The sequence below is a fragment of the Nothobranchius furzeri genome, chromosome 14 (assembly GCF_043380555.1).
Source record: "Nothobranchius furzeri strain GRZ-AD chromosome 14, NfurGRZ-RIMD1, whole genome shotgun sequence".
NCBI classification, from domain to species: Eukaryota; Metazoa; Chordata; class Actinopteri; order Cyprinodontiformes; family Nothobranchiidae; genus Nothobranchius; species Nothobranchius furzeri.
The window spans coordinates 60275339-60302362 of NC_091754.1; the positions used below are offsets into that span (position 1 = coordinate 60275339).

The following is a 27024-nucleotide window of genomic DNA, read 5'->3' on the forward strand; positions in this document are numbered from 1 at the left end:
ATTCATATGTGAAAAAAAGTAACTAATTTCCAATGAATGTCAGTGATCACTTTAGTATTTGCAAAGATTATGATATTTATAGGTTTTGGTCAATGTTAAACTCGTTTATGTCTGAGAATCTCCTTGAAAGAGTTTCTGATTCTGTTGAGGGATAAAATGCAAGACTGGACTGCTAACAGCACATAGCAGTAAAAGTAATGTCAGAAGAATGCCACTTGACCTCTCTGATGCTAAGAGACAGTTTTGGCACCACTGTTTATTTAAGAACGACATTTCTTTTTTCAAACATCTCTTTTAGTTTAGATTTGTTTCAGGTAGATGTGGTGTTTGCGGCCCCCTGGAACATTTGTTTAGTAGATGGCTATCAGAAAAACAATTTCCTCGGCTTCTGATTGTTAGTCAACAGAATCATTTATCAAAGTCTTGTATTGATGGCCAGAATGGGGATCGAACCCATGACCTTGGCGTTATTAGCACCATGCTCTAACCAGCTGAGCTAACCGGCCACATTGGTTGCGTCAATTCACATGTGAAAAAAAGTAACTAATTTCCATTGATATTCAGTCTTTCAGCACTTTAGGATTTGAAAAGATTATGATATTCATAAGTTTTGGTCAATGTTGAAACTCGTTTATATCTGAGAGTCTCCTTGAAAGAGTTTCAGTTTCTGTCGAGGGATAAAATGCAATACTGGACTGCTAACAGCTCATAGCAGTAAAAGGAATCTCAGAAGAAGGACATTTGACCTTTCTGATGCTAAGAGACAGTTTTGGGATCACTGTCAATTTAAGAACTAAGTTTGCACATTTCAAACATCTCTTTTAGTTTAGATTTGTTTCAGGTAGATGTGGTATTTGCGGAACTCTGGAACATTAGTTGAGTAGATGGCTATCAGACTAACACAATTCTTGGCTTATGATCTTTAATCTACAGAATCATTTGTCAAAGTCTTGTATTGATGGCCAGTATGGGGATCGAACCCATGACCTTGGCGTTATTAGCACCACGCTCTAACCAGCTGAGCTAACCGGCCACATTCGTTGAATCAACTCATATGTGAAAAAAAGTAACGAATTTCCAATGAATGTCAGTGATCACTTTAGTATTTGCAAAGATTATGATATTCATAGGTTTTGGTCAATGTTAAACTCGTTTATGTCTGAGAATCTCCTTGAAAGAGTTTCTGATTCTGTTGAGGGATAAAATGCAATACTGGACTGCTAACAGCTCATAGCAGTAAAATGAATGTCAGAAGAATGGCACTTGACCTCTCTGATGCTACGAGACAGTTTTGGGACCACTGTTTATTTAAGAACTACTAGTTTCACTTTTCAACCAACTCTTTTAGTTTAGATTTGTTTCAGGTAAATGTGGTGTTTGCGGTCCCCTGGAAGAATTGTTGAGTAGATGGCTATCAGACCAACAAGATTATTGGCTTCTGATTTTTAGTCAACAGAATCATTTATCAAAGTCTTGTATTGATGGCCAGTATGGGGATCGAACCCATGACCTTGGCGTTATTAGCACCACGCTCTAACCAGCTGAGCTAATCGGCCACATTCGTTGCTTCAATGCATATGTGAAAAAAAGTAACTAATTTCCATTGATATTCAGTCTTTCAGCACTTTAGGATTTGAAAAGATTATGATATTCATAAGTTTTGGTCAATGTTGAAACTCGTTTATATCTGAGAGTCTCCTTGAAAGAGTTTCAGTTTCTGTCGAGGGATAAAATGCAATACTGGACTGCTAACAGCTCATAGCAGTAAAAGGAATCTCAGAAGAAGGACATTTGACCTCTCTGATGCTAAGAGACAGTTTTGGGATCACTGTCTTTTTAAGAACTAAGTTTGCACATTTCAAACATCTCTTTTAGTTTAGATTTGTTCCAGGTAGATGTGGTATTTGCGGAACTCTGGAACATTAGTTGAGTAGATGGCTATCAGACTAACACAATTCTTGGCTTATGATTTTTAATCTACAGAATCATTTGTCAAAGTCTTGTATTGATGGCCAGTATGGGGATCGAACCCATGACCTTGGCGTTATTAGCACCACGCTCTAACCAGCTGAGCTAACCGGCCACATTCGCTGAATCAATTCATATGTGAAAAAAAGTAACGAATTTCCAATGAATGTCAGTGATCACTTTAGTATTTGCAAAGATTATGATATTCATAGGTTTTGGTCAATGTTAAACTCGTTTATGTCTGAGAATCTCCTTGAAAGAGTTTCTGATGCTGTTGAGGGATAAAATGCAATACTGGACTGCTAACAGCTCATAGCAGTAAAATGAATTTCAGAAGAATGGCACTTGACCTCTCTGATGCTACGAGACAGTTTTGGGACCACTGTTTATTTAAGAACTACTAGTTTCACTTTTCAACCAACTCTTTTAGTTTAGATTTGTTTCAGGTAGATGTGGTGTTTGCGGTCCCCTGGAAGAATTGTTGAGTAGATGGCTATCAGACCAACAAGATTATTGGCTTCTGATTTTTAGTCAACAGAATCATTTATCAAAGTCTTGTATTGATGGCCAGTATGGGGATCGAACCCATGACCTTGGCGTTATTAGCACCATGCTCTAACCAGCTGAGCTAACCGGCCACATTGGTTGCTTCAATTCATATGTGAAAAAAAGTAACTAATTTCCATTGATATTCAGTCTTTCAGCACTTTAGGATTTGAAAAGATTATGATATTCATAGGTTTTGGTCAATGTTAAACTCGTTTATGTCTGAGAATCTCCTTGAAAGAGTTTCAGATTCTTTTGAGGGATAAAATGCAATACTGGACTGCTAACAGCTCATAGCAGTAAGATGAATGTCACTTGAGCTCTCTGATGCTACAAGACAGTTTTGGGACCACTGTTTATTTAAGAACTACTAGTTTCACATCTCAAACATCTCTTTTAGTTTAGATTTGTTTCAGGTAGATGTGGTATTTGCGGTACTCTGGAACATTTGTTGAGTAGATGGCTATTAGACTAACACATTTCTTGGCTTCTGATTTTTAGTCAACAGAATCATTTGTCAAAGTCTTGTATTGATGGCCAGTATGGGGATCTAACCCATGACCTTGGTGTTATTAGCACCACGCTCTAACCAGCTGAGCTAACCGGCCACATTGGTTGCTTCAATTCATATGTGAAAAAAAGTAACTAATTTCCATTGAATGTCAGTGATCACTTTAGTATTTGCAAAGATTATGATATTCATAGGTTTTGGTCAATGTTAAACTAGTTTATGTCTGAGAATCTCCTTGAAAGAGTTTCAGATTCTGTTGAGGGATAAAATGCAATACTGGACTGCTAACAGCTCATAGCAGTAAGATGACTGTCAGAAGAATGGCACTTGACCTCTCTGATGTTACGAGACAGTTTCGGGACCACTGTTTATTTAAGAACTACTAGTTTCACTTTTCAACCAACTCTTTTAGTTTAGATTTGTTACAGGTAATGTGGTGTTTGAGGTCCCCTGGAACAATTGTTGAGTAGATGGCTATCAGACCAACAAGATTATTGGCTTCTGATTTTAAGTCAACAGAATCATTTATGAAAGTCTTGTATTGATGGCCAGTATGGGGATCGAACCCATGACCTTGGCGTTATTAGCACCACGCTCTAACCAGCTGAGCTAACCGGCCACATTGGTTGCTTCAATTCATATGTGAAGAAAAGTAACTAATTTCCATTGATATTCAGTCTTTCAGCACTTTAGGATTTGAAAAGATTATGATATTCATAAGTTTTGGTCAATGTTGAAACTCGTTTATGTCCGAGAGTCCCCTTTAAAGATTTTCAGTTTCTGTCGAGGGATAAAATGCGAGACTGGACTGCTAACAGCTCATAGCAGTAAAAGGAATGTCAGAAGAATGCCACTTGACCTCTCTGATGCTAAGAGACAGTTTTGGCACCACTGTTTATTTAAGAACTACGTTTCTTTTTTCAAACATCTCTTTTAGTTTAGATTTGTTTCAGGTAGATGTGGTGTTTGCGGTCCCCTGGAACATTGGTATAGTAGATGGCTATCAGACTAACAATTTTCTCAGCTTCTCATTGTTAGTCAACAGAATTATTTATCAAAGTCTTGTATTGATGGCCAGTATGGGGATCGAACCCAGGACCTTGGCGTTATTAGCACCACGCTCTAATCAGCTGAGCTAACCGGCCACATTGGTTGCTTCAATTCATATGTGAAAAAAAGTAACAAATTTCCATTGAATGTCAGTGATCACTTTAGTACTTGCCAAGATTATGATATTCATAGGTTTTGGTCAATGTTAAACTCGTTTATGTCTGAGAATCTCCTTGAAAGAGTTTCAGATTCTGTTGAGGGATAAAATGCAATACTGGACTGCTAACAGCTCATAGCAGTAAAAGCAATGTCAGAAGAATGGCACTTGACCTCTCTGATGCTACGAGACAGTTTTGGGACCACTGTTTATTTAAGAACTACTAGTTTCACTTTTCAACCAACTCTTTTAGTTTAGATTTGTTTCAGGTAGATGTGGTGTTTGAGGTCCCCTGGAAGAATTGTTGAGTAGATAGCTATCAGACCAACAAGGTTATTGGCTTCTGATTTTTAGTCAACAGAATCATTTATCAAAGTCTTGTATTGATGGCCAGTATGGGGATCGAACCCATGACCTTGGCGTTATTAGCACCACGCACTAACCAGCTGAGCTAACCGGCCACATTGGTTGCTTCAATTCATATGTGAAAAAAAGTAACTAATTTCCATTGATATTCAGTCTTTCAGCACTTTAGGATTTGAAAAGATTATGATATTCATAAGTTTTGGTCAATGTTGAAACTCGTTTATATCTGAGAGTCTCCTTGAAAGAGTTTCAGTTTCTGTCGAGGGATAAAATGCAATACTGGACTGCTAACAGCTCATAGCAGTAAAAGGAATCTCAGAAGAAGGACATTTGACCTCTCTGATGCTAAGAGACAGTTTTGGGATCACCGTCTATTTAAGAACTAAGTTTGCACATTTCAAACATCTCCTTTAGTTTAGATTTGTTTCAGGTAGATGTGGTGTTTGCGGTCCCCTGGAACATTTGTTGAGTAGATGGCTATCAGACCAACAAAATTCTAAGCTTCTGCTTTTTAGTCAACAGAATCGTTTCTTAAAGTCTTGTAGTGATGGCCCGTATGGGGATCGAACCCATGACCTTGGCGTTATTAGCACCACGCTCTAACCAGCTGAGCTAACCGGCCACATTTGTTGCTTCAATTCATATGTGAAAAAAAGTAACTAATTTCCATTGATATTCAGTCTTTCAGCACTTTAGGATTTGAAAAGATTATGATATTCATAAGTTTTGGTCAATGTTGAAACTCGTTTATGTCTGAGAATCTCCTTGAAAGAGTTTCAGTTTCTGTCGATGGATAAAATGCAAGACTGGACTGCTAACAGCACATAGCAGTAAAAGTAATGTCAGAAGAATGCCACTTGACCTCTCTGATGCTAAGAGACAGTTTTGGCACCACTGTTTATTTAAGAACGACATTTCTTTTTTCAAACATCTCTTTTAGTTTAGATTTGTTTCAGGTAGATGTGGTGTTTGCGGCCCCCTGGAACATTTGTTTAGTAGATGGCTATCAGAAAAACAATTTCCTCGGCTTCTGATTGTTAGTCAACAGAATCATTTATCAAAGTCTTGTATTGATGGCCAGAATGGGGATCGAACCCATGACCTTGGCGTTATTAGCACCACGCTCTAACCAGCTGAGCTAACCGGCCACATTGGTTGCGTCAATTCACATGTGAAAAAAAGTAACTAATTTCCATTGATATTCAGTCTTTCAGCACTTTAGGATTTGAAAAGATTATGATATTCATAAGTTTTGGTCAATGTTGAAACTCGTTTATATCTGAGAGTCTCCTTGAAAGAGTTTCAGTTTCTGTCGAGGGATAAAATGCAATACTGGACTGCTAACAGCTCATAGCAGTAAAAGGAATCTCAGAAGAAGGACATTTGACCTTTCTGATGCTAAGAGACAGTTTTGGGATCACTGTCAATTTAAGAACTAAGTTTGCACATTTCAAACATCTCTTTTAGTTTAGATTTGTTTCAGGTAGATGTGGTATTTGCGGAACTCTGGAACATTAGTTGAGTAGATGGCTATCAGACTAACACAATTCTTGGCTTATGATCTTTCATCTACAGAATCATTTGTCAAAGTCTTGTATTGATGGCCAGTATGGGGATCGAACCCATGACCTTGGCGTTATTAGCACCACGCTCTAACCAGCTGAGCTAACCGGCCACATTCGTTGAATCAACTCATATGTGGAAAAAAGTAACGAATTTCCAATGAATGTCAGTGATCACTTTAGTATTTGCAAAGATTATGATATTCATAGGTTTTGGTCAATGTTAAACTCGTTTATGTCTGAGAATCTCCTTGAAAGAGTTTCTGATTCTGTTGAGGGATAAAATGCAATACTGGACTGCTAACAGCTCATAGCAGTAAAATGAATGTCAGAAGAATGGCACTTGACCTCTCTGATGCTACGAGACAGTTTTGGGACCACTGTTTATTTAAGAACTACTAGTTTCACTTTTCAACCAACTCTTTTAGTTTAGATTTGTTTCAGGTAAATGTGGTGTTTGCGGTCCCCTGGAAGAATTGTTGAGTAGATGGCTATCAGACCAACAAGATTATTGGCTTCTGATTTTTAGTCAACAGAATCATTTATCAAAGTCTTGTATTGATGGCCAGTATGGGGATCGAACCCATGACCTTGGCGTTATTAGCACCACGCTCTAACCAGCTGAGCTAATCGGCCACATTCGTTGCTTCAATGCATATGTGAAAAAAAGTAACTAATTTCCATTGATATTCAGTCTTTCAGCACTTTAGGATTTGAAAAGATTATGATATTCATAAGTTATGGTCAATGTTGAAACTCGTTTATATCTGAGAGTCTCCTTGAAAGAGTTTCAGTTTCTGTCGAGGGATAAAATGCAATACTGGACTGCTAACAGCTCATAGCAGTAAAAGGAATCTCAGAAGAAGGACATTTGACCTCTCTGATGCTAAGAGACAGTTTTGGGATCACTGTCTTTTTAAGAACTAAGTTTGCACATTTCAAACATCTCTTTTAGTTTAGATTTGTTTCAGGTAGATGTGGTATTTGCGGAACTCTGAAACATTAGTTGAGTAGATGGCTATCAGACTAACACAATTCTTGGCTTATGATTTTTAATCTACAGAATCATTTGTCAAAGTCTTGTATTGATGGCCAGTATGGGGATCGAACCCATGACCTTGGCGTTATTAGCACCACGCTCTAACCAGCTGAGCTAACCGGCCACATTCGCTGAATCAATTCATATGTGAAAAAAAGTAACGAATTTCCAATGAATGTCAGTGATCACTTTAGTATTTGCAAAGATTATGATATTCATAGGTTTTGGTCAATGTTAAACTCGTTTATGTCTGAGAATCTCCTTGAAAGAGTTTCTGATGCTGTTGAGGGATAAAATGCAATACTGGACTGCTAACAGCTCATAGCAGTAAAATGAATTTCAGAAGAATGGCACTTGACCTCTCTGATGCTACGAGACAGTTTTGGGACCACTGTTTATTTAAGAACTACTAGTTTCACTTTTCAACCAACTCTTTTAGTTTAGATTTGTTTCAGGTAGATGTGGTGTTTGCGGCCCCCTGGAAGAATTGTTGAGTAGATGGCTATCAGACCAACAAGATTATTGGCTTCTGATTTTTAGTCAACAGAATCATTTATCAAAGTCTTGTATTGATGGCCAGTATGGGGATCGAACCCATGACCTTGGCGTTATTAGCACCATGCTCTAACCAGCTGAGCTAACCGGCCACATTGGTTGCTTCAATTCATATGTGAAAAAAAGTAACTAATTTCCATTGATATTCAGTCTTTCAGCACTTTAGGATTTGAAAAGATTATGATATTCATAGGTTTTGGTCAATGTTAAACTCGTTTATGTCTGAGAATCTCCTTGAAAGAGTTTCAGATTCTTTTGAGGGATAAAATGCAATACTGGACTGCTAACAGCTCATAGCAGTAAGATGAATGTCACTTGAGCTCTCTGATGCTACAAGACAGTTTTGGGACCACTGTTTATTTAAGAACTACTAGTTTCACATCTCAAACATCTCTTTTAGTTTAGATTTGTTTCAGGTAGATGTGGTAATTGCGGTACTCTGGAACATTTGTTGAGTAGATGGCTATTAGACTAACACATTTCTTGGCTTCTGATTTTTAGTCAACAGAATCATTTGTCAAAGTCTTGTATTGATGGCCAGTATGGGGATCTAACCCATGACCTTGGTGTTATTAGCACCACGCTCTAACCAGCTGAGCTAACCGGCCACATTGGTTGCTTCAATTCATATGTGAAAAAAAGTAACTAATTTCCATTGAATGTCAGTGATCACTTTAGTATTTGCAAAGATTATGATATTCATAGGTTTTGGTCAATGTTAAACTAGTTTATGTCTGAGAATCTCCTTGAAAGAGTTTCAGATTCTGTTGAGGGATAAAATGCAATACTGGACTGCTAACAGCTCATAGCAGTAAGATGACTGTCAGAAGAATGGCACTTGACCTCTCTGATGTTACGAGACAGTTTCGGGACCACTGTTTATTTAAGAACTACTAGTTTCACTTTTCAACCAACTCTTTTAGTTTAGATTTGTTACAGGTAATGTGGTGTTTGAGGTCCCCTGGAACAATTGTTGAGTAGATGGCTATCAGACCAACAAGATTATTGGCTTCTGATTTTAAGTCAACAGAATCATTTATGAAAGTCTTGTATTGATGGCCAGTATGGGGATCGAACCCATGACCTTGGCGTTATTAGCACCATGCTCTAACCAGCTGAGCTAACCGGCCACATTGGTTGCTTCAATTCATATGTGAAGAAAAGTAACTAATTTCCATTGATATTCAGTCTTTCAGCACTTTAGGATTTGAAAAGATTATGATATTCATAAGTTTTGGTCAATGTTGAAACTCGTTTATGTCCGAGAGTCCCCTTTAAAGATTTTCAGTTTCTGTCGAGGGATAAAATGCGAGACTGGACTGCTAACAGCTCATAGCAGTAAAATGAATGTCAGAAGAATGCCACTTGACCTCTCTGATGCTAAGAGACAGTTTTGGCACCACTGTTTATTTAAGAACTACGTTTCTTTTTTCAAACATCTCTTTTAGTTTAGATTTGTTTCAGGTAGATGTGGTGTTTGCGGTCCCCTGGAACATTGGTATAGTAGATGGCTATCAGACTAACAATTTTCTCAGCTTCTCATTGTTAGTCAACAGAATTATTTATCAAAGTCTTGTATTGATGGCCAGTATGGGGATCGAACCCAGGACCTTGGCGTTATTAGCACCACGCTCTAATCAGCTGAGCTAACCGGCCACATTGGTTGCTTCAATTCATATGTGAAAAAAAGTAACAAATTTCCATTGAATGTCAGTGATCACTTTAGTACTTGCCAAGATTATGATATTCATAGGTTTTGGTCAATGTTAAACTCGTTTATGTCTGAGAATCTCCTTGAAAGAGTTTCAGATTCTGTTGAGGGATAAAATGCAATACTGGACTGCTAACAGCTCATAGCAGTAAAAGCAATGTCAGAAGAATGGCACTTGACCTCTCTGATGCTACGAGACAGTTTTGGGACCACTGTTTATTTAAGAACTACTAGTTTCACTTTTCAACCAACTCTTTTAGTTTAGATTTGTTTCAGGTAGATGTGGTGTTTGAGGTACCCTGGAAGAATTGTTGAGTAGATAGCTATCAGACCAACAAGGTTATTGGCTTCTGATTTTTAGTCAACAGAATCATTTATCAAAGTCTTGTATTGATGGCCAGTATGGGGATCGAACCCATGACCTTGGCGTTATTAGCACCACGCACTAACCAGCTGAGCTAACCGGCCACATTGGTTGCTTCAATTCATATGTGAAAAAAAGTAACTAATTTCCATTGATATTCAGTCTTTCAGCACTTTAGGATTTGAAAAGATTATGATATTCATAAGTTTTGGTCAATGTTGAAACTCGTTTATATCTGAGAGTCTCCTTGAAAGAGTTTCAGTTTCTGTCGAGGGATAAAATGCAATACTGGACTGCTAACAGCTCATAGCAGTAAAAGGAATCTCAGAAGAAGGACATTTGACCTCTCTGATGCTAAGAGACAGTTTTGGGATCACTGTCTATTTAAGAACTAAGTTTGCACATTTCAAACATCTCTTTTAGTTTAGATTTAATTCAGGTAGATGTGGTATTTGCGGAACTCTGGAACATTTGTTGAGTAAATGGCTATCAGACTAAAACAATTCTTGGCTTCTGATTTTTAATCAACAGAATCATTTGTCAAAGTCTTTTATTGATGGCCAGTATGCGGATCGAACCCATGACCTTGGCGTTATTAGCACCACGCTCTAACCAGCTGAGCTAACCGGCCACATTCGTTGAATCAATTCATATGTGAAAAAAAGTAACGAATTTCCAATGCATGTCAGTGATCACTTTAGTATTTGCAAAGATTATGATATTCATAGGTTTTGGTCAATGTTAAACTCGTTTATGTCTGAGAATCTCCTTGAAAGAGTTTCAGATTCTGTTGAGGGATAAAATGCAATACTGGACTGCTAACAGCTCATAGCAGTAAGATGAATGTCACTTGAGCTCTCTGATGCTACAAGACAGTTTTGGGACCACTGTTTATTTAAGAACTACTAGTTTCACATTTCAAACATCTCTTTTAGTTTAGATTTGTTTCAGGTAGATGTGGTATTTGCGGTACTCTGGAACATTTGTTGAGTAGATGGCTATTAGACTAACACATTTCTTGGCTTCTGATTTTTAGTCAACAGAATCATTTGTCAAAGTCTTGTATTGATGGCCAGTATGGGGATCTAACCCATGACCTTGGTGTTATTAGCACCACGCTCTAACCAGCTGAGCTAACCGGCCACATTGGTTGCTTCAATTCATATGTGAAAAAAAGTAACTAATTTCCATTGAATGTCAGTGATCACTTTAGTATTTGCAAAGATTATGATATTCATAGGTTTTGGTCAATGTTAAACTAGTTTATGTCTGAGAATCTCCTTGAAAGAGTTTCAGATTCTGTTGAGGGATAAAATGCAATACTGGACTGCTAACAGCTCATAGCAGTAAGATGACTGTCAGAAGAATGGCACTTGACCTCTCTGATGTTACGAGACAGTTTCGGGACCACTGTTTATTTAAGAACTACTAGTTTCACTTTTCAACCAACTCTTTTAGTTTAGATTTGTTACAGGTAATGTGGTGTTTGAGGTCCCCTGGAACAATTGTTGAGTAGATGGCAATCAGACCAACAAGATTATTGGCTTCTGATTTTAAGTCAACAGAATCATTTATGAAAGTCTTGTATTGATGGACAGTATGGGGATCGAACCCATGACCTTGGCGATATTAGCACCACGCTCTAACCAGCTGAGCTAACCGGCCACATTGGTTGCTTCAATTCATATGTGAAGAAAAGTAACTAATTTCCATTGATATTCAGTCTTTCAGCACTTTAGGATTTGAAAAGATTATGATATTCATAAGTTTTGGTCAATGTTGAAACTCGTTTATGTCCGAGAGTCCCCTTTAAAGATTTTCAGTTTCTGTCGATGGATAAAATGCAAGACTGGACTGCTAACAGCTCATAGCAGTAAAAGGAATGTCAGAAGAATGCCACTTAACCTCTCTAATGCTAAGAGACAGTTTTGGCACCACTGTTTATTTAAGAACTACGTTTCTTTTTTCAAACATCTCTTTTAGTTTAGATTTGTTTCAGGTAGATGTGGTGTTTGTGGTCCCCTGGAACATTTGTTGAGTAGATGGCTATCAGACAAACAATTTCCTCATTTTCTGATTGTTAGTCAACAGAATCATTTATCAAAGTCTTGTATTGATGGCCAGTATGGGGATCGAACCCATGACCTTGGCGTTATTAGCACCACGCTCTAACCAGCTGAGCTAACCGGCCACATTGATTGCTTCAATTCATATGTGAAAAAAAGTAACAAATTTCCATTGAATGTCAGTGATCACTTTAGTATTTGCAAAGATTATGATATTCATAGGTTTTGGTCAATGTTAAACTCGTTTATGTCTGAGAATCTCCTTGAAAGAGTTTCAGATTCTGTTGAGGGATAAAATGCAATACTGGACTGCTAACAGCTCATAGCAGTAAAATGAATGTCAGAAGATTGGCACTTGAGCTCTCTGATGCTACGAGACAGTTTTGGGACCACTGTTTATTTAAGAACTACTAGTTTCACTTTTCAACCAACTCTTAGTTTAGATTTGTTACAGGTAATGTGGTGTTTGAGGTCCCCTGGAACAATTGTTGAGTAGATGGCTATCAGACCAACAAGATTATTGGCTTCTGATTTTAAGTCAACAGAATCATTTATGAAAGTCTTGTATTGATGGCCAGTATGGGGATCGAACCCATGACCTTGGCGATATTAGCACCACGCTCTAACCAGCTGAGCTAACCGACCACATTGGTTGCTTCAATTCATATGTGAAAAAAAGTAACTAATTTCCAATGAATGTCAGTGATCACTTTAGTATTTGCAAAGATTATGATATTCATAGGTTTTGGTCAATGTTAAACTCATTTATGTCTGAGAATCTCTTTGAAAGAGTTTCAGATTCTGTTGAGGGATAAAATGCAATACTGGACTGCTAACAGCTCATAGCAGTAAAATGAATGTCAGAAGAATAGCACTTGACCTCTCTGATGTTACGAGACAGTTTTGGGACCACTGTTTATTTAAGAACTACTAGTTTCACTTTTCAACCAACTCTTTTAGTTTAGATTTGTTTCAGGTAGATGTGGTGTTTGCAGTCCCCTGGAACAATTGTTGAGTAGATGGCTATCAGACCAACAAGATTATTGGCTTCTGATTTTTAGTCAACAGAATCATTTATCAAAATCTTGTATTGATGGCCAGTATGGGGATCGAAGCCATGACCTTGACGTTATTAGCACCACGCTCTAACCAGCTGAGCTAACCAGCCACATTGGTTGCATCAATTCATATGTGAAAAAAAGTAACTAATTTCCATTGATATTCAGTCTTTCAGCACTTTAGGATTTGAAAAGATTATGATATTCATTAGTTTTGGTCAATGTTGAAACTCATTTATGTCTGAGAGTCTCCTTGAAAGAGTTTCAGTTTCTGTAGAGGGATAAAATGCAATACTGGACTGCTAACAGCTCATAGCAGTAAAAGGAATCTCAGAAGAAGGACATTTGACCTCTCTGATGCTAAGAGACAGGTTTGGGATCACTGTCTATTTAAGAACTAAGTTTGCACATTTCAAACATCTCTTTTAGTTTAGATTTGTTTCAGGTAGATGTGGTATTTGCGGTACTCCAGAACATTTGTTAAGTAGATAGCTATCAGACTAACACATTTCTTGGCTTCTGATTTTTAGTCAACAGAATCATTTATCAAAGTCTTGTATTGATGGCCAGTATGGGGATCGAACCCATTACCTTGGCGTTATTAGCATCACGCTCTAACCAGCTGAGCTAACCGGCCACATTGGTTGAATCAATTCATATGTGAAAAAAAGTAACTAATTTCCAATGAATGTCAGTGAACACTTTAGTATTTGCAAAGATTATGATATTCATAGGTTTTGGTCAATGTTAAACTCGTTTATGTCTGACAATCTCCTTGAAAGAGTTTCAGATTCTGTTGAGGGATAAAATGCAATACTGGACTGCTAACAGCTCATAGCAGTAAGATTAATGTCACTTGAGCTCTCTGATGCTACAAGACAGTTTTGGGACCACTGTTTATTTAAGAACTACTAGCTTCACTTTTCAACCATCTCTTCTAGTTTAGATTTGTTTCAGGTAGATATGGTATTTGCGGTACTCTGGAACATTTGTTGAGTAGATGGCTATCAGACTAACACATTTCTTGGCGGTATTCTGGAACATTTGTTGAGTAGATGGCTATCAGACTAACACATTTCTTGGCTTCTGATTTTTTGTTAACAGAATCATTTGTCAAAGTCTTGTATTGATGATCAGTATAGGGATCGAACCCATGACCTTGGCGTTAATAGCACCACACTCTAACCAGCTGAGCTAACCAGCCACATTTGTTGCATCAATTCATATGTGAAAAAAAGTAACTAATTTCCATTGATATTCAGTCTTTCAGCACTTTAGGATTTGAAAAGATTATGATATTCATAAGTTTTGGTCAATGTTGAAACTCATGTATGTCTGAGAGTCTCCTTGAAAGAGTTTCAGTTTCTGTCGAGGGATAAAATGCAATACTGGACTGCTAACAGCAGTAAGATGAATGGGACTTGAGCTATCTGATGCTACGAGACAGTTTTGGGACCACTGTTTATTTAAGAACTATTAGTTTCACTCTTCAACCAACTCTTTTAGTTTAGATTTGTTTCAGGTAGATGTGGTATTTGCGGTACTTTGGAACAATTGTTGAGTAGATGGCTAGCAGACTAACACATTTCTTGGCTTCTGATTTTTAGTCAACAGAATCATTTGTCAAAGTCTTGTATTGATGGCCAGTATGGGGATCGAACCCATGACCTTGGCATTATTAGCACCACGCTTTAACCAGCTGAGCTAACCGGCCACATAGATTGCTTCAATTCATATGTGAAAGAAGTAACTAATTTCCAATGAATGTCAGTGATCACTTTAGTATTTGCAAAGATTACGATATTCAAAGGGTTTGGTCAATGTTAAACTCGTTTATGTCTGAGAATCTCCTTGAAAGAGTTTCAGATTCTGTTGAGGGATAAAATGCAATACTGGACTGCTAACAGCTCATAGCAGTAAAATGAATGTCAGAAGAATGGCACTTGACCTCTCTGATGCTACGAGACAGTTTTGGGACCACTGTTTATTTAAGAACTACTAGTTTCACTTTTCAACCAACTCTTTTAGTTTAGATTTAATTCAAGTAGATGTGGTGTTGGCGGTCCCCTGGAACAATTGTTGAGTAGATGGCTGTCAGACCAACAAGATTATTGGCTTCTGATTTTTAGACAACAGAATCATTCATCAAAGTCTTGTATTGATGGCCAGTATGGGGATCGAACCCATGACCTTGGCGATATTAGCACCACGCTCTAACCAGCTGAGCTAACCAGCCACATTCGTTGCTTCAATTCATATGTGAAAAAAAGTAACTAATTTCCATTGATATTCAGTCTTTCAGCACTTTAGGATTTGAAAAGATTATGATATTCATAAGTTTTGGTCAATGTTGAAACTCGTTTATGTCTGAGTCTCCTTGAAAGAGTTTCAGTTTCTGTCGAGGGATAAAGTGCAATACTGGACTGCTAACAGCTAATAGCAGTAAAAGGAATCTCAGAAGAAGGACATTTAACCTCTCTGATGCTAAGAGACAGTTTTGGGATCACTGTCTATTTAAGAAGTAAGTTTACACATTTCAAACATCTCTTTTAGTTTAGATTTGTTTCAGGTAGATGTGGTATTTGCGGTCCCCTGGAACATTTGTTGAGTAGATGGCTATCAGACCAACAAAATTGTAGGCTTCTGCTTTTTAGTCAACAGAATCGTTTCGTAAAGTCTTGTATTGATGGCCCGTATGGGGATCGAACCCATGACCTTGGCGTTATTAGCACCACGCTCTAACCAGCTGAGCTAACCGGCCACATTTGTTGCTTCAATTCATATGTGTAAAAAAGTAACTAATTTCCATTGATATTCAGTCTTTCAGCACTTTAGGATTTGAAAAGATTATGATATTCATAAGTTTTGGTCAATGTTGAAACTCGTTTATGTCTGAGAATCTCCTTGAAAGAGTTTCAGTTTCTGTCGATGGATAAAATGCAAGACTGGACTGCTAACAGCTCATAGCAGTGAAAGTAATGTCAGAAGAATGCCACTTGACCTCTCTGATGCTAAGAGACAGTTTTGGCACCACTGTTTATTTAAGAACTACGTTTCACTTTTCAAACATCTCTTTTAGTTTAGATTTGTTTCAGGTAGATGTGGTATTTGCGGTCCCCTGGAACATTTGTTGAGTAGATGGCTATCAGACAAACAATTTCCTCAGCTTCTGATTGTTAGTCAACAGAATCATTTATCAAAGTCTTGTATTGATGGCCAGTATGTGGATCGAACCCATGACCTTGGCGTTATTAGCACCACGCTCTAACCAGCTGAGCTAACCGGCCACATTGGTTGCTTAAATTCATATGTGAAAAAAAGTAACAAATTTCCATTGAATGTCAGTGATCACTTTAGTATTTGCAAAGATTACGATATTCATAGGTTTTGGTCAATGTTAAACTCGTTTATGTCTGAGAATCTCCTTGAAAGAGTTTCAGATTCTGTTGAGGGATAAAATGCAATACTGGACTGCTAACAGCAGTAAGATGAATGGCACTTGAGCTCTTTGATGCTATGAGACAGTTTTGGGACCACTGTTTATTTAAGAACTACTAGTTTCACTTTTCAACCAACTCTTTTAGTTTAGATTTGTTTCAGGTTGATGTGGTATTTGCGGTACTTTGGAACAATTGTTGAGTCGATGGCTATCAGACTAACACATTTCTTGGCTTCTGATTTTTAGTCAACAGAATCATTTGTCAAAGTCTTGTATTGATGGCCAGTATGGGGATCGAACCCATGACCTTGGCATTATTAGCACCACGCTCTAACCAGCTGAGCTAACCGGCCACATTGATTGAATCAATTCATATGTGAAAAAAAGTAACTAATTTCCAATGAATGTCAGTGATCACTTTAGTATTTGCAAAGATTATGATATTCATAGGTTTTGGTCAATGTTAAACTCATTTATGTCTGAGAATCTCTTTGAAAGAGTTTCAGATTCTGTTGAGGGATAAAATGCAATACTGGACTGCTAACAGCTCATAGCAGTAAAATGAATGTCAGAAGAATGGCACTTGACCTCTCTGATGCTACGAGACAGTTTTGGGACCACTGTGTATTTAAGAACTACTAGTTTCACTTTTCAACCAACTCTTAGTTTAGATTTGTTTCAGGTAGATGTGGTGTTTGCGGTCCCCTGGAACAATTGTTGAGTAGATGGCTATCAGACCAACAAGATTATTGGCTTCTGATTTTTAGTCAACAGAATCATTTATCAAAGTAGTGTAATGATGGCCAGTATGGGGATCGAACCCATGACCTTGGCGTTATTAGCACCACGCTCTAACCAGCTGAGCTAACCGGCCACATTGGTTGCTTCAATTCATATGTGAAAAAAAGTAACTAATTTCCAATGAATGTCAGTGATCACTTTAGTATTTGCAAAGATTATGATATTCATAGGTTTTGGTCAATGTTAAACTCATTTATGTCTGAGAATCTCTTTGAAAGAGTTTCAGATTCTGTTGAGGGATAAAATGCAATACTGGACTGCTAACAGCAGTAAGATGAATGTCACTTGAGCTCTCTGATGCTACGAGACAGTTTTGGGACCACTGTTTATTTAAGAACTACTAGTTTCACTCTTCAACCAACTCTTTTAGTTTAGATTTGTTACAGGTAGATGTGGTATTTGCGGTACTTTGTAACAATTGTTGAGTAGATGGCTATCAGACTAACACATTTCTTGGCTTCTGATTTTTAGTCAACAGAATCATTTGTCAAAGTCTTGTATTGATGGCCAGTATGGGGATCGAACCCATGACCTTGGCGTTATTAGCACCACGCTCTAACCAGCTGAGCTAACCGGCCACATTGGTTGAATCAATTCATATGTGAAAAAAAGTAACGAATTTCCAATTAATGTCAGTGATCACTTTAGTATTTGCAAAGATTATGATATTAATAGGTTTTGGTCAATGTTAAACTCGTTTATGTCTGACAATCTCCTTGAAAGAGTTTCAGATTCTGTTGAGGGATAAAATGCAATACTGGACTGCTAACAGCAGTAAGATGAATGTCACTTGAGCTCTCTGATGCTACGAGACAGTTTTGGGACCACTGTTTATTTAAGAACTACTAGTTTCACTCTTCAACCAACTCTTTTAGTTTAGATTTGTTAAAGGTAGATGTGGTATTTGCGGTACTTTGGAACAATTGTTGAGTAGATGGCTATCAGACTAACACATTTCTTGGCTTCTGATTTTTAGTCAACAGAATCATTTGTCAAAGTCTTGTATTGATGGCCAGTATGGGGATCGAACCCATGACCTTGGCGTTATTAGCACCACGCTCTAACCAGCTGAGCTAACCGGCCACATTGGTTGAATCAATTCATATGTGTAAAAAAGTAACTAATTTCCAATGAATGTCAGTGATCACTTTAGTATTTGCAAAGATTATGATATTCATAGGTTTTGGTCAATGTTAAACTCATTTATGTCTGAGAATCTCTTTGAAAGAGTTTCAGATTCTGTTGAGGGATAAAATGCAATACTGGACTGCTAACAGCTCATAGCAGTAAAATGAATGTCAGAAGAATGGCACTTGACCTCTCTGATGCTACGAGACAGTTTTGGGACCACTGTGTATTTAAGAACTACTAGTTTCACTTTTCAACCAACTCTTTTAGTTTAGATTTGTTTCAGGTAGATGTGGTGTTTGCGGTCCCCTGGAACAATTGTTGAGTAGATGGCTATCAGACCAACAAGATTATTGGCTTCTGATTTTTAGTCAACAGAATCATTTATCAAAGTAGTGTAATGATGGCCAGTATGGGGATCGAACCCATGACCTTGGCGTTATTAGCACCACGCTCTAACCAGCTGAGCTAACCGGCCACATTGGTTGCTTCAATTCATATGTGAAAAAAAGTAACTAATTTCCAATGAATGTCAGTGATCACTTTAGTATTTGCAAAGATTATGATATTCATAGGTTTTGGTCAATGTTAAACTCATTTATGTCTGAGAATCTCTTTGAAAGAGTTTCAGATTCTGTTGAGGGATAAAATGCAATACTGGACTGCTAACAGCTCATAGCAGTAAAATGAATGTCAGAAGAATGCCACTTGACCTCTCTGATGCTACGAGACAGTTTTGGGACCACTGTGTATTTAAGAACTACTAGTTTCACTTTTCAACCAACTCTTAGTTTAGATTTGTTTCAGGTAGATGTGGTGTTTGCGGTCCCCTGGAAAATTGTTGAGTAGATGGCAATCAGACCAACAAGATTATTGGCTTCTGATTTTTAGTCAACAGAATCATTTATCAAAGTAGTGTAATGATGGCCAGTATGGGGATCGAACCCATGACCTTGGCGTTATTAGCACCACGCTCTAACCATTTGAGCTAACCGGCCACATTGGTTGCTTCAATTCATATGTGAAAAAAAGTAACTAATTTCCAATGAATGTCAGTGATCACTTTAGTATTTGCAAAGATTATGACATTCATAGGTTTTGGTCAATGTTAAACTCATTTATGTCTGAGAATCTCTTTGAAAGAGTTTCAGATTCTGTTGAGGGATAAAATGCAATACTGGACTGCTAACAGCTCATAGCAGTAAAATGAATGTCAGAAGAATGGCACTTGACCTCTCTGATGTTACGAGACAGTTTTGGGACCACTGTTTATTTAAGAACTACTAGTTTCACTTTTCAACCAACTCTTTTAGTTTAGATTTGTTTCAGGTAGATGTGGTGTTTGCAGTCCACTGGAACAATTGTTGAGTAGATGGCTATCAGACCAACAAGATTATTGGCTTCTGATTTTTAGTCAACAGAATCATTTATCAAAGTCTTGTATTGATGGCCAGTATGGGGATCGAAGCCATGACCTTGGCGTTATTAGCACCACGCTCTAACCAGCTGAGCTAACCAGCCACATTGGTTGCATCAATTCATATGTGAAAAAAAGTAACTAATTTCCATTGATATTCAGTCTTTCAGCACTTTAGGATTTGAAAAGATTATGATATTCATAAGTTTTGGTCAATGTTGAAACTCATTTATGTCTGAGAGTCTCCTTGAAAGAGTTTCAGTTTCTGTCGAGGGATAAAATGCAATACTGGACTGCTAACAGCTCATAGCAGTAAAAGGAATCTCAGAAGAAGGACATTTGACCTCTCTGATGCTAAGAGACAGTTTTGGGATCACTGTCTATTTAAGAACTAAGTTTGCACATTTCAAACATCTCTTTTAGTTTAGATTTGTTTCAGGTAGATGTGGTATTTGCGGTACTCCAGAAAATTTGTTACGTAGATAGCTATCAGACTAACACATTTCTTGCCTTCTGATTTTTAGTCAACAGAATCATTTATCAAAGTCTTGTATTGATGGCCAGTATGGGGATCGAACCCATTACCTTGGCGTTATTAGCATCACGCTCTAACCAGCTGAGCTAACCGGCCACATTGGTTGAATCAATTCATATGTGAAAAAAAGTAACTAATTTCCAATGAATGTCAGTGAACACTTTAGTATTTGCAAAGATTATGATATTCATAGGATTTGGTCAATGTTAAACTCGTTTATGTCTGACAATCTCCTTGAAAGAGTTTCAGATTCTGTTGAGGGATAAAATGCAATACTGGACTGCTAACAGCAGTAAGATGAATGGCACTTGAGCTATCTGATGCTACGAGACAGTTTTGGGACCACTGTTTATTTAAGAACTACTAGTTTCACTCTTCAAACAACTCTTTTAGTTTAGATTTGTTTCAGGTAGATGTGGTATTTGCGGTACTTTGGAACAATTGTTGAGTAGATGGCTATCAGACTAACACATTTCTTGGCTTCTGATTTTTAGTCAACAGAATCATTTGTCAAAGTCTTGTATTGATGGCCAGTATGGGGATCGAACCCATGACCTTGGCGTTATTAGCACCACGCTCTAACCAGCTGAGCTAACCAGCCACATTGGTTGAATCAATTCATATGTGTAAAAAAGTAACTAATTTCCAATGAATGTCAGTGATCACTTTAGTATTTGCAAAGATTATGATATTCATAGGTTTTGGTCAATGTTAAACTCATTTATGTCTGAGAATCTCCTTGAAAGAGTTTCATTTTCTGTCGATGGATAAAATGCAATACTGGACTGCTAACACCTCATAGCAGTAAAATGAATGTCAGAAGAATGGCACTTGACCTCTCTGATGCTACGAGACAGTTTTGGGACCACTGTGTATTTAAGAACTACTAGTTTCACTTTTCAACCAACTCTTAGTTTAGATTTGTTTCAGGTAGATGTGGTGTTTGCGGTCCCCTGGAACAATTGTTGAGTAGATGGCTATCAGACCAACAAGATTATTGGCTTCTGATTTTTAGTCAACAGAATCATTTATCAAAGTAGTGTAATGATGGCCAGTATGGGGATCGAACCCATGACCTTGGCGTTATTAGCACCACGCTCTAACCAGCTGAGCTAACCGGCCACATTGGTTGCTTCAATTCATATGTGAAAAAAAGTAACTAATTTCCAATGAATGTCAGTGATCACTTTAGTATTTGCAAAGATTATGATATTCATTAGTTTTGGTCAATGTTGAAACTCATTTATGTCTGAGTCTCCTTGAAAGAGTTTCAGTTTCTGTAGAGGGATAAAATGCAATACTGGACTGCTAACAGCTCATAGCAGTAAAAGGAATCTCAGAAGAAGGACATTTGACCTCTCTGATGCTAAGAGACAGTTTTGGGATCACTGTCTATTTAAGAACTAAGTTTGCACATTTCAAACATCTCTTTTAGTTTAGATTTGTTTCAGGTAGATGTGGTATTTGCGGTACTCCAGAACATATGTTAAGTAGATAGCTATCAGACTAACACATTTCTTGGCTTCTGATTTTTAGTCAACATAATCATTTATCAAAGTCTTGTATTGATGGCCAGTATGGGGATCGAACCCATTACCTTGGCGTTATTAGCATCACGCTCTAACCAGCTGAGCTAACCGGCCACATTGGTTGAATCAATTCATATGTGGAAAAAAGTAACTAATTTCCAATGAATGTCAGTGAACACTTTAGTATTTGCAAAGATTATGATATTCATAGGTTTTGGTCAATGTTAAACTCGTTTATGTCTGACAATCTCCTTGAAAGAGTTTCAGATTCTGTTGAGGGATAAAATGCAATACTGGACTGCTAACAGCAGTAAGATGAATGGCACTTGACCTCTCTGATGTTACGAGCCAGTTTCGGGACCACTGTTTATTTAAGAACTACTAGTTTCACTTTTCAGCCAACTCTTTTAGTTTAGATTTAATTCAAGTAGATGTGGTGTTGGCGGTCCCCTGGAACAATTGTTGAGTAGATGGCTGTCAGACCAACAAGATTATTGGCTTCTGATTTTTAGTCAACAGAATCATTTATCTAAGTCTTGTATTGATGGCCAGTATGGGGATCGAACCCATGACCTTGGCGTTATTAGCACCATGCTCTAACCAGCTGAGCTAACCGGCCACATTGGTTGCTTCAATTCATATGTGAAAAAAAGTAACTAATTTCCATTGATATTCAGTCTTTCAGCACTTTAGGATTTGAAAAGATTATGATATTCATAAGTTTTGGTCAATGTTGAAACTCGTTTATATCTGAGAGTCTCCTTGAAAGAGTTTCAGTTTCTGTCGAGGGATAAAATGCAATACTGGACTGCTAACAGCTCATAGCAGTAAAAGGAATCTCAGAAGAAGGACATTTAACCTCTCTGATGCTAAGAGACAGTTTTGGGATCACTGTCTATTTAAGAAGTAAGTTTACACATTTCAAACATCGCTTTTAGTTTAGATTTGTTTCAGGTAGATGTGGTATTTGCGGTCCCCTGGAACATTTGTTGAGTAGATGGCTATCAGACCAACAAAATTCTAGGCTTCTGCTTTTTAGTCAACAGAATCGTTTCTTAAAAACTTGTATTGATGGCCCGTAAGGGGATCGAACCCATGACCTTGGCGTTATTAGCACCACGCTCTAACCAGCTGAGCTAACCGGCCACATTTGTTGCTTCAATTCATATGTGAAAAAAAGTAACTAATTTCCATTGATATTCAGTCTTTCAGCACTTTAGGATTTGAAAAGATTATGATATTCATAAGTTTTGGTCAATGTTGAAACTCGTTTATGTCTGAGAATCTCCTTGAAAGAGTTTCAGTTTCTGTCGATGGATAAAATGCAAGACTGGACTGCTAACAGCTCATAGCAGTAAAAGTAATGTCAGAAGAATGCCACTTGACCTCTCTGATGCTAAGAGACAGTTTTGGCACCACTGTTTATTTAAGAACTACGTTTCACTTTTCAAACATCTCTTTTAGTTTAGATTTGTTTCAGGTAGATGTGGTATTTGCGGTCCCCTGGAACATTTGTTGAGTAGATGGCTATCAGACAAACAAATTCCTCAGCTTCTGATTGTTAGTCAACAGAATCATTTATCAAAGTCTTGTATTGATGGCCAGTATGTGGATCGAACCCATGACCTTGGCGTTATTAGCACCACGCTCTAACCAGCTGAGCTAACCGGCCACATTGGTTGCTTCAATTCATATGTGAAAAAAAGTAACAAATTTCCATTGAATGTCAGTGATCACTTTAGTATTTGCAAAGATTATGATATGCATAGGTTTTGGTCAATGTTAAACTCGTTTATGTCTGAGAATCTCCTTGAAAGAGTTTCAGATTCTGTTGAGGGATAAAATGCAATACTGGACTGCTAACAGCAGTAAGATGAATGGCACTTGAGCTCTTTGATGCTACGAGACAGTTTTGGGACCACTGTTTATTTAAGAACTACTAGTTTCACTCTTCAACCAACTCTTTTAGTTTAGATTTGTTTCAGGTAGATGTGGTATTTGCGGTACTTTGGAACAATTGTTGAGTAGATGGCTATCAGACTAACACATTTCTTCGCTTCTGATTTTTAGTCAACAGAATCATTTGTCAAAGTCTTGTATTAATGGCCAGTATGGGGATCTAACCCATGACCTTGGCGTTATTAGCACCACGCTCTATCCAGCTGAGCTAACCGGCCACATTGGTTGCTTCAATTCATATGTGAAAAAAAGTAACTAATTTCCATTGAATGTCAGTGATCACTTTAGTATTTGCAAAGATTATGATATTCATAGGTTTTGGTCAATGTTAAACTAGTTTATGTCTGAGAATCTCCTTGAAAGAGTTTCAGATTCTGTTGAGGGATAAAATGCAATACTGGACTGCTAACAGCTCATAGCAGTAAGATGAATGTCAGAAGAATGGCACTTGACCTCTCTGATGTTACGAGACAGTTTCGGTTCCACTGTTTATTTAAGAACTACTAGTTTCACTTTTCAACCAACTCTTTTAGTTTAGATTTGTTACAGGTAGATGTGGTGTTTGAGGTCCCCTGGAACAATTGTTGAGTAGATGGCTATCAGACCAACAAGATTATTGGCTTCTGATTTTAAGTCAACAGAATCATTTATGAAAGTCTTGTATTGATGGCCAGTATGGGGATCGAACCCATGACCTTGGCGTTATTAGCACCATGCTCTAACCAGCTGAGCTAACCGGCCACATTGGTTGCTTCAATTCATATGTGAAGAAAAGTAACTAATTTCCATTGATATTCAGTCTTTCAGCACTTTAGGATTTGAAAAGATTATGATATTCATAAGTTTTGGTCAATGTTGAAACTCTATGTCCGAGAGTCCCCTTTAAAGATTTTCAGTTTCTGTCGAGGGATAAAATGCGAGACTGGACTGCTAACAGCTCATAGCAGTAAAAGTAATGTCAGAAGAATGCCACTTGACCTCTCTGATGCTAAGAGACAGTTTTGGCACCACTGTTTATTTAAGAACTACGTTTCACTTTTCAAACATCTCTTTTAGTTTAGATTTGTTTCAGGTAGATGTGGTATTTGCGGTCCCCTGGAACATTTGTTGAGTAGATGGCTATCAGACAAATCAAATTCCTCAGCTTCTGATTGTTAGTCAACAGAATCATTTATTTAAGTCTTGTATTGATGGCCAGTATGTGGATCGAACCCATGACCTTGGCGTTATTAGCACCACGCTCTAACCAGCTGAGCTAACCGGCCACATTGGTTGCTTCAATTCATATGTGAAAAAAAGTAACAAATTTCCATTGAATGTCAGTGATCACTTTAGTATTTGCAAAGATTATGATATTCATAGGTTTTGGTCAATGTTAAACTCGTTTATGTCTGAGAATCTCCTTGAAAGAGTTTCAGATTCTGTTGAGGGATAAAATGCAATACTGGACTGCTAACAGCAGTAAGATGAATGGCACTTGAGCTCTTTGATGCTATGAGACAGTTTTGGGACCACTGTTTATTTAAGAACTACTAGTTTCACTTTTCAACAATCTCTTTTAGTTTAGATTTGTTTCAGGTAGATGTGGTAATTGCGATACTTTGGAACAATTGTTGAATAGATGGCTATCAGACTAACACATTTCTTGGCTTCTGATTTTTAGTCAACAGAATCATTTGTCAAAGTCTTGTATTGATGGCCAGTATGGGAATCGAACCCATGACCTTGGCGTTATTAGCACCACGCTCTAACCAGCTGAGCTAACCGGCCACATTGGTTGCTTCAATTCATATGTGAAAAAAAGTAACTAATTTCCAATGAATGTCAGTGATCACTTTAGTATTTGCAAAGATTATGATATTCATAGGTTTTGGTCAATGTTAAACTAGTTTATGTCTGAGAATCTCCTTGAAAGAGTTTCATTTTCTGTCGATGGATAAAATGCAATACTGGACTGCTAACAGCTCATAGCAGTAAAATGAGTGTCAGAAGAATGGCACTTGACCTCTCTGATGTTACGAGACAGTTTTGGGACCACTGTGTATTTAAGAACTACTAGTTTCACTTTTCAACCAACTCTTAGTTTAGATTTGTTTCAGGTAGATGTGGTGTTTGCGGTCCCCTGGAACAATTGTTGAGTAGATGGCTATCAGACCAACAAGATTATTGGCTTCTGATTTTTAGTCAACAGAATCATTTATCAAAGTAGTGTAATGATAGCCAGTATGGGGATCGAACCCATGACCTTGGCGTTATTAGCACCACGCTCTAACCAGCTGAGCTAAACGACCACATTGGTTGCTTCAATTCATATGTGAAAAAAAGTAACTAATTTCCAATGATATTCAGTCTTTCAGCACTTTAGGATTTGAAAAGATTATGATATTCATAAGTTTTGGTCAATGTTGAAACTCGTTTATGTCTGAGTCTCCTTGAAAGAGTTTCAGTTTCTGTCGAGGGATAAAATGCAATACTGGACTGCTAACAGCTCATAGCAGTAAAAGGAATCTCAGAAGAAGGACATTTGACCTCTCTGATGCTAAGAGACAGTTTTGGGATCACTGTCTATTTAAGAAGTAAGTTTACACATTTCAAACATCGCTTTGAGTTTAGATTTGTTTCAGGTAGATGTGGTATTTGCGGTACTCTGGAACATTTGTGGAGTAGATGGCAATCAGACTAATACATTTCTTGGCTTCTGATTTTTAGTCAACAGACTCATTTGTCAAAGACTTGTATTGATAGCCAGTATGGGGATCGAACCCATGACCTTGGCCTTGTTAGCACCACGCTCTAACCAGCTGAGCTAACAGGCCACATTGTTTGAATCAATTCATATGTGAAAAAAAGTAACTAATTTCCAATGAATGTCAGTGATCACTTTAGTATTTGCAAAGATTATGATATTTATAGGTTTTGGTCAATGTTAAACTCGTTTATGTCTGAGAATCTCCTTGAAAGAGTTTCTGATTCTGTTGAGGGATAAAATGCAATACTGGACTGCTAACAGCTCATAGCAGTAAAAGCAATGTCAGAAGAATGCCACTTGACCTCTCTGATGCTAAGAGACAGTTTTGGCACCACTGTTTATTTAAGAACTACGTTTCACTTTTCAAACATCTCTTTTAGTTTAGATTTGTTTCAGATAGATGTGGTGTTTGCGGCCCCCTGGAACATTTGTTGAGTAGATGGCTATCAGACCAACAAGATTATTGACTTATGATTTTTAGTCAACAGAATCATTTATCAAAGTCTTGTATTGA

The 27024-nt window shown here is 37.6% G+C and overlaps 1 protein-coding gene and 40 non-coding genes across 43 annotated transcripts in view; 1 reads left to right on the plus strand and 40 right to left on the minus strand.

Moving 5' to 3' along the window:
- prox3 (prospero homeobox 3) overlaps window positions 1-27024 on the plus strand; it is a 177811-nt gene that overhangs the window by 54184 nt on the left and 96603 nt on the right. The gene's annotated exons all lie outside the window — the stretch shown is intronic.
- Window positions 433-506, minus strand: trnai-aau (transfer RNA isoleucine (anticodon AAU)). The gene has a single exon. It is a non-coding gene; the product is annotated as a tRNA-Ile (tRNA).
- trnai-aau (transfer RNA isoleucine (anticodon AAU)) lies at window positions 960-1033 on the minus strand. The gene has a single exon. It is a non-coding gene; the product is annotated as a tRNA-Ile (tRNA).
- Window positions 1483-1556, minus strand: trnai-aau (transfer RNA isoleucine (anticodon AAU)). Its single transcript has one exon. It is a non-coding gene; the product is annotated as a tRNA-Ile (tRNA).
- Window positions 2010-2083, minus strand: trnai-aau (transfer RNA isoleucine (anticodon AAU)). The gene has a single exon. It is a non-coding gene; the product is annotated as a tRNA-Ile (tRNA).
- Window positions 2533-2606, minus strand: trnai-aau (transfer RNA isoleucine (anticodon AAU)). Its single transcript has one exon. It is a non-coding gene; the product is annotated as a tRNA-Ile (tRNA).
- Window positions 3049-3122, minus strand: trnai-aau (transfer RNA isoleucine (anticodon AAU)). The gene has a single exon. It is a non-coding gene; the product is annotated as a tRNA-Ile (tRNA).
- On the minus strand, window positions 3571-3644 carry trnai-aau (transfer RNA isoleucine (anticodon AAU)). Its single transcript has one exon. It is a non-coding gene; the product is annotated as a tRNA-Ile (tRNA).
- Window positions 4620-4693, minus strand: trnai-aau (transfer RNA isoleucine (anticodon AAU)). The gene has a single exon. It is a non-coding gene; the product is annotated as a tRNA-Ile (tRNA).
- Window positions 5147-5220, minus strand: trnai-aau (transfer RNA isoleucine (anticodon AAU)). The gene has a single exon. It is a non-coding gene; the product is annotated as a tRNA-Ile (tRNA).
- On the minus strand, window positions 5673-5746 carry trnai-aau (transfer RNA isoleucine (anticodon AAU)). The gene has a single exon. It is a non-coding gene; the product is annotated as a tRNA-Ile (tRNA).
- On the minus strand, window positions 6200-6273 carry trnai-aau (transfer RNA isoleucine (anticodon AAU)). Its single transcript has one exon. It is a non-coding gene; the product is annotated as a tRNA-Ile (tRNA).
- trnai-aau (transfer RNA isoleucine (anticodon AAU)) lies at window positions 6723-6796 on the minus strand. The gene has a single exon. It is a non-coding gene; the product is annotated as a tRNA-Ile (tRNA).
- Window positions 7250-7323, minus strand: trnai-aau (transfer RNA isoleucine (anticodon AAU)). Its single transcript has one exon. It is a non-coding gene; the product is annotated as a tRNA-Ile (tRNA).
- Window positions 7773-7846, minus strand: trnai-aau (transfer RNA isoleucine (anticodon AAU)). Its single transcript has one exon. It is a non-coding gene; the product is annotated as a tRNA-Ile (tRNA).
- Window positions 8289-8362, minus strand: trnai-aau (transfer RNA isoleucine (anticodon AAU)). The gene has a single exon. It is a non-coding gene; the product is annotated as a tRNA-Ile (tRNA).
- trnai-aau (transfer RNA isoleucine (anticodon AAU)) lies at window positions 8811-8884 on the minus strand. Its single transcript has one exon. It is a non-coding gene; the product is annotated as a tRNA-Ile (tRNA).
- On the minus strand, window positions 9860-9933 carry trnai-aau (transfer RNA isoleucine (anticodon AAU)). The gene has a single exon. It is a non-coding gene; the product is annotated as a tRNA-Ile (tRNA).
- Window positions 10899-10972, minus strand: trnai-aau (transfer RNA isoleucine (anticodon AAU)). Its single transcript has one exon. It is a non-coding gene; the product is annotated as a tRNA-Ile (tRNA).
- trnai-aau (transfer RNA isoleucine (anticodon AAU)) lies at window positions 11947-12020 on the minus strand. Its single transcript has one exon. It is a non-coding gene; the product is annotated as a tRNA-Ile (tRNA).
- On the minus strand, window positions 12467-12540 carry trnai-aau (transfer RNA isoleucine (anticodon AAU)). The gene has a single exon. It is a non-coding gene; the product is annotated as a tRNA-Ile (tRNA).
- Window positions 14084-14157, minus strand: trnan-auu (transfer RNA asparagine (anticodon AUU)). Its single transcript has one exon. It is a non-coding gene; the product is annotated as a tRNA-Asn (tRNA).
- On the minus strand, window positions 14594-14667 carry trnai-aau (transfer RNA isoleucine (anticodon AAU)). The gene has a single exon. It is a non-coding gene; the product is annotated as a tRNA-Ile (tRNA).
- On the minus strand, window positions 15116-15189 carry trnai-aau (transfer RNA isoleucine (anticodon AAU)). Its single transcript has one exon. It is a non-coding gene; the product is annotated as a tRNA-Ile (tRNA).
- On the minus strand, window positions 15641-15714 carry trnai-aau (transfer RNA isoleucine (anticodon AAU)). Its single transcript has one exon. It is a non-coding gene; the product is annotated as a tRNA-Ile (tRNA).
- trnai-aau (transfer RNA isoleucine (anticodon AAU)) lies at window positions 16167-16240 on the minus strand. Its single transcript has one exon. It is a non-coding gene; the product is annotated as a tRNA-Ile (tRNA).
- Window positions 16672-16745, minus strand: trnai-aau (transfer RNA isoleucine (anticodon AAU)). The gene has a single exon. It is a non-coding gene; the product is annotated as a tRNA-Ile (tRNA).
- Window positions 17193-17266, minus strand: trnai-aau (transfer RNA isoleucine (anticodon AAU)). Its single transcript has one exon. It is a non-coding gene; the product is annotated as a tRNA-Ile (tRNA).
- trnai-aau (transfer RNA isoleucine (anticodon AAU)) lies at window positions 17698-17771 on the minus strand. Its single transcript has one exon. It is a non-coding gene; the product is annotated as a tRNA-Ile (tRNA).
- Window positions 18203-18276, minus strand: trnai-aau (transfer RNA isoleucine (anticodon AAU)). Its single transcript has one exon. It is a non-coding gene; the product is annotated as a tRNA-Ile (tRNA).
- trnai-aau (transfer RNA isoleucine (anticodon AAU)) lies at window positions 18726-18799 on the minus strand. Its single transcript has one exon. It is a non-coding gene; the product is annotated as a tRNA-Ile (tRNA).
- trnai-aau (transfer RNA isoleucine (anticodon AAU)) lies at window positions 19246-19319 on the minus strand. The gene has a single exon. It is a non-coding gene; the product is annotated as a tRNA-Ile (tRNA).
- Window positions 20801-20874, minus strand: trnai-aau (transfer RNA isoleucine (anticodon AAU)). The gene has a single exon. It is a non-coding gene; the product is annotated as a tRNA-Ile (tRNA).
- Window positions 21322-21395, minus strand: trnai-aau (transfer RNA isoleucine (anticodon AAU)). The gene has a single exon. It is a non-coding gene; the product is annotated as a tRNA-Ile (tRNA).
- On the minus strand, window positions 22348-22421 carry trnai-aau (transfer RNA isoleucine (anticodon AAU)). Its single transcript has one exon. It is a non-coding gene; the product is annotated as a tRNA-Ile (tRNA).
- On the minus strand, window positions 23401-23474 carry trnai-aau (transfer RNA isoleucine (anticodon AAU)). The gene has a single exon. It is a non-coding gene; the product is annotated as a tRNA-Ile (tRNA).
- trnai-aau (transfer RNA isoleucine (anticodon AAU)) lies at window positions 23906-23979 on the minus strand. Its single transcript has one exon. It is a non-coding gene; the product is annotated as a tRNA-Ile (tRNA).
- trnai-aau (transfer RNA isoleucine (anticodon AAU)) lies at window positions 24429-24502 on the minus strand. The gene has a single exon. It is a non-coding gene; the product is annotated as a tRNA-Ile (tRNA).
- On the minus strand, window positions 24953-25026 carry trnai-aau (transfer RNA isoleucine (anticodon AAU)). Its single transcript has one exon. It is a non-coding gene; the product is annotated as a tRNA-Ile (tRNA).
- On the minus strand, window positions 25458-25531 carry trnai-aau (transfer RNA isoleucine (anticodon AAU)). The gene has a single exon. It is a non-coding gene; the product is annotated as a tRNA-Ile (tRNA).
- Window positions 26504-26577, minus strand: trnav-aac (transfer RNA valine (anticodon AAC)). The gene has a single exon. It is a non-coding gene; the product is annotated as a tRNA-Val (tRNA).